Source organism: Bos javanicus, chromosome 5, assembly GCF_032452875.1.
Source record: "Bos javanicus breed banteng chromosome 5, ARS-OSU_banteng_1.0, whole genome shotgun sequence".
In the NCBI taxonomy this organism is placed as follows: domain Eukaryota; kingdom Metazoa; phylum Chordata; class Mammalia; order Artiodactyla; family Bovidae; genus Bos; species Bos javanicus.
This window is the reverse complement of record NC_083872.1, coordinates 31,278,203-31,287,094: the sequence shown is the minus strand read 5'-3', so window position 1 is coordinate 31,287,094 and position 8,892 is coordinate 31,278,203.

The window sequence follows — 8,892 nt, the reverse complement described above, 5'->3', positions numbered from 1 at the left end:
CAGCACAATTTGGAAGCTGATATCCAGGAGGAGAAAGATGAGGGCCTGGACCACAACAGCAACAGAGAGGATGCCGAGGACTCATACAAAGGGTGCTCCAGACAGAATTTTAAAAGATGATGACCTGATTAAAAGAGGCCAAATTCCATTTATAGATGTGGAGGACATGGGGAGAACAGGAATTGCTTAGTGGGGGAATGGGGAGAGTATTGAATCAATGCACTGATTTTTTACATAGTTGTTTTATTTGTTTGTGGATTTTTTGTTTTTGCCACATCTCACGGCATTTGGGATCTTTGTACTTCAACCAGGGATCAAACCCATGCCTCCTGCAGTGGAAGTGCGGAATCTTAACCACTAGACCACCAAGGAAGTCTCTAATGTACTTATTTTTGACCTCTGGATTTTGAGACAACTTTCAGCTGTTCACATATTAATGAGCCAGTTAAGGACATATATCTCTAGGCACTCACCAGAAAAAATAACCAGGATACACGTGAAGGTATCTCCCCTGCATGTTCATACATCTGTACTTTCCTCATCCTTATCCCTCTTCTTAAATTTTGCTATCATGGAGTTTGATAAACACCAACTCATTTCAGAAAAATTAGCAGTACTTAGCTCCTCTAAAGGGACCTTGCTTGATCCAAGGACCACAATCAGCAACTTCCAAAATAACTGAATTATAACATATGAGAGCTGGAGGACTTTGGTGATTATCTGGTACAGTTATTCTGAAGAGTGAGGACATGTTAGAGTCACTCAGAGAGTTTGTTAATGCACAGATTGTTGAACCCTACACCAGAGTTTTTGATTCAATAGGTCTGGGTAGGAACCAAAAATGTGCCTTTTGAACAAGTTTCCAGGCAATTCTGAGGTTGCTGGTCTACAGACCACACTTTGAGAACCACTGATGGAGCACAACTACTCCAAACTACAGACTGAGAAAATGCAGCCTGGAGAAGTAAAGTGCATAATACCAGTGAAATATCATGGAAATAATATGGACTTTGCAGTCAACCAGACCTGGTTTCAGATCCTGACTGACTCACTTTGTGATCTCAGGCAAGTACTTGACTCCTCTGAGCCTCAGTTTCTCTTCTATGAAATGGTTAGAATAACCAGGTAGTAAACATTTGTCATTCTTTCCAGCTGCCACAGAAAGACTGAGTTGCCAGGTAGTGGCCACGGTGTCAGCGGTGCCTTCCAGCCTCTAGTCAGGGCATCAGCCCGCACACTGCACTGTCCAGTGTTTAATGGCAGTTGCCACAATGTCCCTGGCTTGATTCTGTCATCTGAGGCATTGTTTTTGGCTGTACAACCTTGGAACCAGACCTTTAGCCCTCCTATGACCTGAAAAAATCTTTCTGGAATCAAATACTGGCTTTTGCACAACTCTTGTGAGAAGTAAATGAGATAATCCCTATCACTCAATTGAAAAATATTTGGTACTCATTAAATTGAAGCCATCAAAAGAACTATCATTATTAGTTTGAAAATGAATGAGCAGTTTGGCCAGAGAGGTATTCACAGAAGCAGATGACCTGGCTCCCTCCCTGGACACCACTGAGAAAGGCAATGCAGGGAGGAGCACTCAGTCTAGCCAGCTTGGGAACTGGACTTTCTCAGGACACCTCCAAATGGTCATGCACTAGGGAAGCCTCAAATTAATTCATGAACACCAGATCTGGGTTTCCACCATGCTTTCCCTTTCCACTACTGAGGAAGTCTGTGCTCCTCTATCTAGGGCACTCCCTTTTCCAGTGAGGTACCAATTTGTTGCCTGATGAATGGAAAATTAGGATAAAGAAGAAGGTATTTCAACCAGGTCATATGGAGACCCAAAGAACCATCCCTGACCCACCAGTGACCACATTCAGCACCTCTCTCCTCAAGATAATTCTAGGCATGGACTTCTCTGGTGGTCCATTGGTTAAGAATCTGCCTGCCAACGCAGGGGACACAGGTTCAATCCTTGGTCCATCCCTGGTCTGGAAGGAGTCCACACACTGCAGGGCAACTGGGCCTGTGCACCGCAACTACTGAAGCGTACAAGCTCTGGAGCCCATGCTTCTCAAGAAGAGAAGCCACCACAGTGAGAGGCCCATGCGCCACAACTAGACATCAGCCCCCACCTGCGCCACAACTAGAGAAATTCTGAGCGCAGCAATGAAGATGCAGCACAACTCCCCCAAAATAATAAATTAATGCATAAATGAAAGATAATTCTAGACACATGGTAACAAACTGATTGACTGAGTTTCCCATTTGCCACATTCCATTTTGGATTAATAGATTGATACTGGTTGATCAAGGACACTTTCTTTCATTTTGTTGTTGTTCAGTCCCTCTGTTGTGTCCGACTCTTTACAACCCTATGGTCTGCAGCACGCCAGGATTCCCTGTCCTCCACCATCTCCTGGAGCTTGCTCAAACTCATGTCCATTGAGTCGGTGATGCCATCCAACCATCTCATCATCTGTCGTCCCCTCCTGCTCCTGCCTTCTATCTTTCCTAGCATCAGAATCTTTTCCGATAAGTCGACTCTGAATCAGGTGACCAAAGTAGTGGAGCTTCAGCTTCAGCTTTCCAATGAATTCCAATGAATTCAGTCTTTAATGAATATTCAAGCTTGATTTCCTTTAGGATTTACTGGTTTGATCTCCTTGCAGTCCAAGGGACTCTCAAGAGTCTTCTCCAACATCACAGTTCAAAAGCATCAATTCTTCGGCACTCAGCCTTCTTTATGGTACAACTCTCATACATCACTACTGGAAAAACCACAGCTTTGACTAGATGGACCTTTGTTGCCAAAGTAATATCTCTGCTTTTTAATGCACCATCTAGGATTGTCATAGCTTTTCTTTCAAGGAGCAAGGGTCTTTTAATTTCATGGCTGCAATCACCATCTGCAGTGATTTTGGAGCCCAAGAAATAAAGTCTCTCACTATTTCCATTGTTTCCCCATTTACTTACCATGAAGTAATAGCACCAGATGCCATGACCTTATAATGTTTAGTTTTAACATTTACCCTATCTATTTGTGAAGTGATGGGACCAGATGCCAGCTTTTCACTCTCCTCTTTCACATTCATCAAGAGGTTCTTTAGTTTCTTTCTGCTTTCTGCCATAAGGATCGTGTCATCTGCGTATCTGAGGTTACTGATATTTCTCCTGGCAATCTTGATTCCAGTTTGTGATTCATCCATCTGGCATTTTGCATGATGTACTCTGCATATAAGGTAAATAAACAGTGACAATATACAGCCTTGACACACTCCTTTCCCAATTTTGAACCACTCTGTTGTTCCATGTTCAGTTCTAACTGTTGCTTCTTGACCTGCATACAGGTTTCTCAGGAAAAAGGTAAGGGGGTCTGGTATTCGTATCTCCCAAAGAATTTTCCACAGTTTGTTGTGACCCACACAGTCAAAGTTTTTAGCATAGTCAATAAAGCAGAAGTAGATATTTTTCTGGAACTCTCTTGCTTTTTCGATGATCCAACGGATGTTGGCAATTTGATCTCTGGTTCATCTGCCTCTTCTAAATCCATCTTGAACATCTGAAAGTTCTCCATTCATGTACTATTGAAGCCTAGCTTGGAGGATTTTGAGCATGACCTTGATAGCATGTGAAATGAGTGCAATTGTGCAGTATTTTGAACATTCTTTGGCATTGCCCTTCTTTAGGATTGGAATGAAAACTGATCTTTTCCAGTCCTGTGGCTGCTGCTGAGTTTTCCAAATTTGCTGGCATATTGAGTGCACACTTTAAAAGCATCATCTTTTAGGATTTGAAATAGCTCAGCTGAAATTCCGTCACCTCCCCTAGCTTTGTTTGTAGTGATGCTTCTTAAGGCCCATTTGACTTCACATTCCAAGATGTCTGGCTCTAGGTGAGTGATCACACCATCATTGTTATCCAAATCATTAAGATCTTTTTTTTATAGTTCTTCTGTGTATTTTTGACACCTCTTCTTAATATCTTCTGCTTCTGTTAGGTCCATACCATTTCTGTCCTTTATTGTGCCCATCTTTGCATGAAGTGTTCCCTTGGTATCTCTAATTTTCTTGAAGAGATCTCTAGTCTTTCCCATTTTATTGTTTTCCTCTATTTCTTTGCATTTTTCACTTAGGAAGGCTTTCTTATCTCTCCTTTCTGTTTTTTGGAACTCTGCATTCAGATGTTTTACTTTTCTTTCTTTCATTTCAGATACATTAACATAAAGCAGAGAAAGTTGAGAGAAATCTTTTTCTCTTTCTGCCTTACTCTTCACTCCCTGCTTTATCCAATCAACCACCAAGTCCTATCAATCCCACAAATATAACTGTTTCCTGAAATTGTCCTTTCCATCTCTACTGCCATCTCTTTAACTCAACCAACACCATCACTCATTATCTCATTATCCATTTTGCTCGCTCCCCTCTAACTCCACTAACTCCATTCTAATCCATTCTCCACTTAGGAGCTAGAATGACCTTTTCAAAACCCAAATTTAATCAAGCCACTCCTTTCAGCTAAAACCTAATTAATTTAGTCCATTAAAATAATTGCTTATTTCCAGCAGATTCATGTCAATGTATGGCAAAACCAATACAATATTGTAAAGTAATTAGCCTCCAATTAAAATAAATAAATTTATATTAAAAAATAAAATGATTGCTTATTTCCTAGAAAAATGTCAAAAATCCTTAGTATAGTATTGCTACAATGCCTAGTAGTATTTGCAAGTTCAGTTCAGTTGCTCAGTCACGTCTGAATGTTTGCAACCCCATGGACTGCAGCACGCCAGGCCTCCCTCTCCATCACCAACTCCCAGAGTTTACATGAACTCATCTCCATTGAGTTGGTGACACCATCCAACCATCTCAGCCTCTGTTGTCCCCTTCTCCTCCTACCTTCAATCTTTCCCAGAATCAGGGTCTTTTCAAATGAGTCAGCTCTTAGCATCAGGTGGCCTAAGTATTGGAGTTTCAGCTTTAGCATCAGTCCTTCCAATGAATATTCAGGACTGATTTTCTTTAGGATGAACTGGTTGGATCTCCTTGCAGTCCAAGGGACTCTTAAGAGTCTTCTCCAACACCACAGTTCAAAAGCATCAATTCTTCGGCGCTCAGCTTTCTTTATAGTCCAACTATCACATCCATACATGACTACTGGAAAAACCATAGCTTTGACTAGATGGACTTTTGTTGGCAAAGTAATGTCTCTGCTTTTTAATATGCTGTCTAGGTTGGTCATAATTTTCCTTTCAAGGAGTAATCATCTTTTAATTTCATGGCAGCAATCACCATCTGCAGTGATTTTGGAGACCATGAAAATAAAGTCTGTCATTGTTTCCACTGTTTCCCCACCTATTTACCATGAAGTGATGGGACTGGATGCCATGATCTTAGTTTTCTGAATGTTGAGCTTTAAACCAACTTTTTCACTCTCCTCTTTCACTCTCATCAAGAAGCTCTTTAGTTCTTCTTCACTTTCTCCCATAAGGGTGGTGTCATCTGCATATCTGAGGTTATTGATATTTCTCCCGGCAATCTTGATTCCAGCTTGTGCTTCTTCCAGCCCAGCATTTCTCATGATGTACTCTGCATAGAAGTCAAATAAGCAGGGTGACAATATACAGCCTTGATGTACTCCTTTCCTTATTTGAAACCAGTCTGTTGTTCCATGTCCAGTTCTAACTGTTGCTTCTTGACCTGCATACAGATTTCTCAAGAGACAGGTCTGGTGGTCTGGTCTTCCCATATCTTTCAGAATTTTCCACAGTTTGTTGTGATCCACACGGTCAAAAGCTTTGGCATAGTAAATGCAACAGAAAAAGATGTTTTTCTGAAACTTTTTTGCTCTTTCGATGATCCAGTGGATGTTGGCAATTTGATTTCTAGTTCCTCTGCCTTTTCTAAACCCAGCTTGAACATCTGGAAGTTTGCAATTTATGTACTGTTGAAGCCTGGCTTGGAGAATTTTGAGCATTACTTTACTAGCGTGTGAGATGAGTGCAATTGTGTGGTAGTTTGAGCATTCTTTGGCATTGCCTTTCTTTGGGTTTGGAATGAAAACTGACCTTTTCCAGTCCTGTGGCCACTGAGTTTTCCAAATTTGCTGGCATATTGAGTGCAGCACTTTCACAGCATCATCTTTTAGGATTTGAAATAGTATTTGCAGGAGCTTTAATAAATATTTGTTGAAGGAAGGGTGTCTCTGGACCTGAGAGGAACTGCCTTGTCTCTTGTGTGTTAATCTGACTTGTTTAAATCTCAGAGCACCTCCTTATTTCCAACCCCCTGGAAGCACCTCATTGTAGTATAGTAGCCTCTGGCATTACAAAGTGATTTTCCTCAAGGTCACAACTGGTGACTAAGCACCAAATAGAATATACAGCCCTATTGTTCTTAACTGGGGAACCACTGTCAAGTGAGAGGCAATCACAGTTCAAAAGTGACAACCACCAGTAGGACGTTTGACCTTCCTGCTACACTCCCACCAAGTTTCCAGGCCTTCATATAGAGTCTTTCAAAGATAAAGGAAATCCACCTTCTTACTCTCCCAAAGAAGTCCCATTCATCTTTAGACAATTCCACCAGTTGTTGAAAATGAGACATTTCAAAAAAAAAAAGACAATGAGACATTTCAAAGAATAATCTACCCTAGCCAGTTTATCAAGGGATAGAATGAGGGCAAGCAGGCCATAAGAGAGAGAGAGAGAGACCAGTTCTCCCTCCTGTGGTGGTGCTAAGGTACCTTGACCAGCTGCCTCTAAGAGAAGAGGAAGGTGGGTGACTTGGGCCTCAGCTTAGCTCAGGGAGAGATTCAGGCTCTCTAGCCTCAGAGATTCTACGAGCTCCTATAGACTAGCCAGGACTAGAACAAGGAAAGGATGTGTGTGGAGGAAATGGGATTAATCCCAGCTCAAATGTTGGGTGGAATCCCAGCTGCTGCAGCTGCTGAGGGCTTAACCAGCTGTTCCCTGGGCAGCTGCAATGTTCAGCCCAGACCCGGCTCTCAGGGTGGCAGCTCTGTATCAGCTTAAGGCCATCAGCTCCAAGCAAGTCAAGGCTCTGTGGAAAGAATCGCTGGAAAGCAAAAGAGAATAGCCGAGAGTCCCCAATTCCGAGAACTTTTGTTTGGACATCATGTGGTTTGAAATCAGACAACTGTGTTCTTAGGTTATGTGGTCTCAAGGAGGGAAGTTGAGAGACAGTTTGGGTTTAGGTTTCAGAGAGAAGCAAAGCAAGGACTGGAGGTACTGCCTTCAATTCTCCTTTCCTTTCCTGTCCTGCTTCAATTTCCCTACACTTCCCCCACCACCATGGGTTTCCATAACATGTCCCCCATGGGAATGGATGCATTTCCTACTTGTGATCAGAATTAGTGACACTCACATGCTCCAATGAGGACTAATGTACTTAGGGATAAAGATAACCCCAAAAGCCCATCTAATTGTGAGTTTATTTTTTAAACAAATATTTATTTTTGGCTGCAGTGGGTCATGGTTGTGGCACTCAGGTTCAGTAGTCGCAACGGACAGGCTTATTTGCCCCATAGCATGTAGGATCTTAGTTCCCCAAACAGCAATCAATCCCATGTCCCCTGCATTGGAAGGTGGATTCTTAACCACTGGATCACCAGAGAAGTCCCAGCAGTTTCTTTTTTTAAGTGCAAGTTTGATTTTCCTCTTCACCTGCTTCAAATCCTGCAATTGTTTTCCAAATTTCAGACAGAATTGAAAATCCTTCAAGTTACCGCATCTCCCTTGCACTGTACTGAACCTGTCAGTGCTCCTCAGATTCATCTTATCATCACTCCCCAACTCCAATCCTTGGCACATACTGTTCTCTTTGCTTGAACAACTCTTATCCATCTCTCAGGTCTCAGCTTAAACGTCATTTCTCATCTCCTCACCACACTCAACCACCTTCTAACCACTTATGCCTATCTCCCCAGAGGACTTGTAAGAACTGTGCTTGACTTTACTGTCCTATCCCCATGGTACAACACCATATTTGGCACATAGCAGGTACTCAACAAACCCTGATTAGAGATACCCCTTTCTCATGGGAGATGTTCATCATCAACCAGGTCACATATAGAGACAATAACAGAGAAGCGGGCTTGAATGTGCTAACTGGCCACAAAATCCCCCATAGGGAAATACCCCAACCAGCCATAGACTGCTTCCCATAGACAGCTGCTTCAGGCTCCCAGACAGAGAAGAAAGCTTCCTCCAATAGAGCAGGAACTACAAAAGCAGTCAGGGATAAACATCTCAAGACTCTAGGTCAGAAATGCTAGTTTTTCAAACAGAGTTCATTATTTTTACTAAGGACCTCATCTTAGCACTGGGTCCTTTTTATGCTTTGTGGCTGTTTAGCATCTTCATTGCTGTGTGTGGGCTTTCTCTAGTTGAAGGGATCAAGGGCTACTCTCTAGTTGCAATGCGCAGACTTCTCCTTGTGGTGGCTTCTCATTGCAGAGCACAAGTTCTAGGGCGTGCAGGCTCGGCAGTTGTAGTGCACAGGCTTAGTTACCCTGAGGCAGGCGGGATCTTCCCAGATCAAAGATCGAACCCACGTTGCTTGCATTGCAAGGTAGATTCTTAACCGCTGAACCACCAGAGAAGTCCTGGCCTCTTCTTATTTCAAACATTTCTAGAAGCTTACTTTATTCTGCTAGAGCTCCCATAACAAAATATCATAGACTGGGTGGCTTAGACATCAAACATTTATTTTCTCATAGTTTTGGAAGCTAGAAAAATCCAAGATCAAGGTTCCAGCCAATGCAATTTCTGGTGAGAGCTCTCTTTGTGGCCTGTAGATGGCTGCCTTCTCACTACGGCCTATTGTTGAGCATGTGAAGAGAGAGAAAGCAAGCACTCTCCTGTGTCTTCTT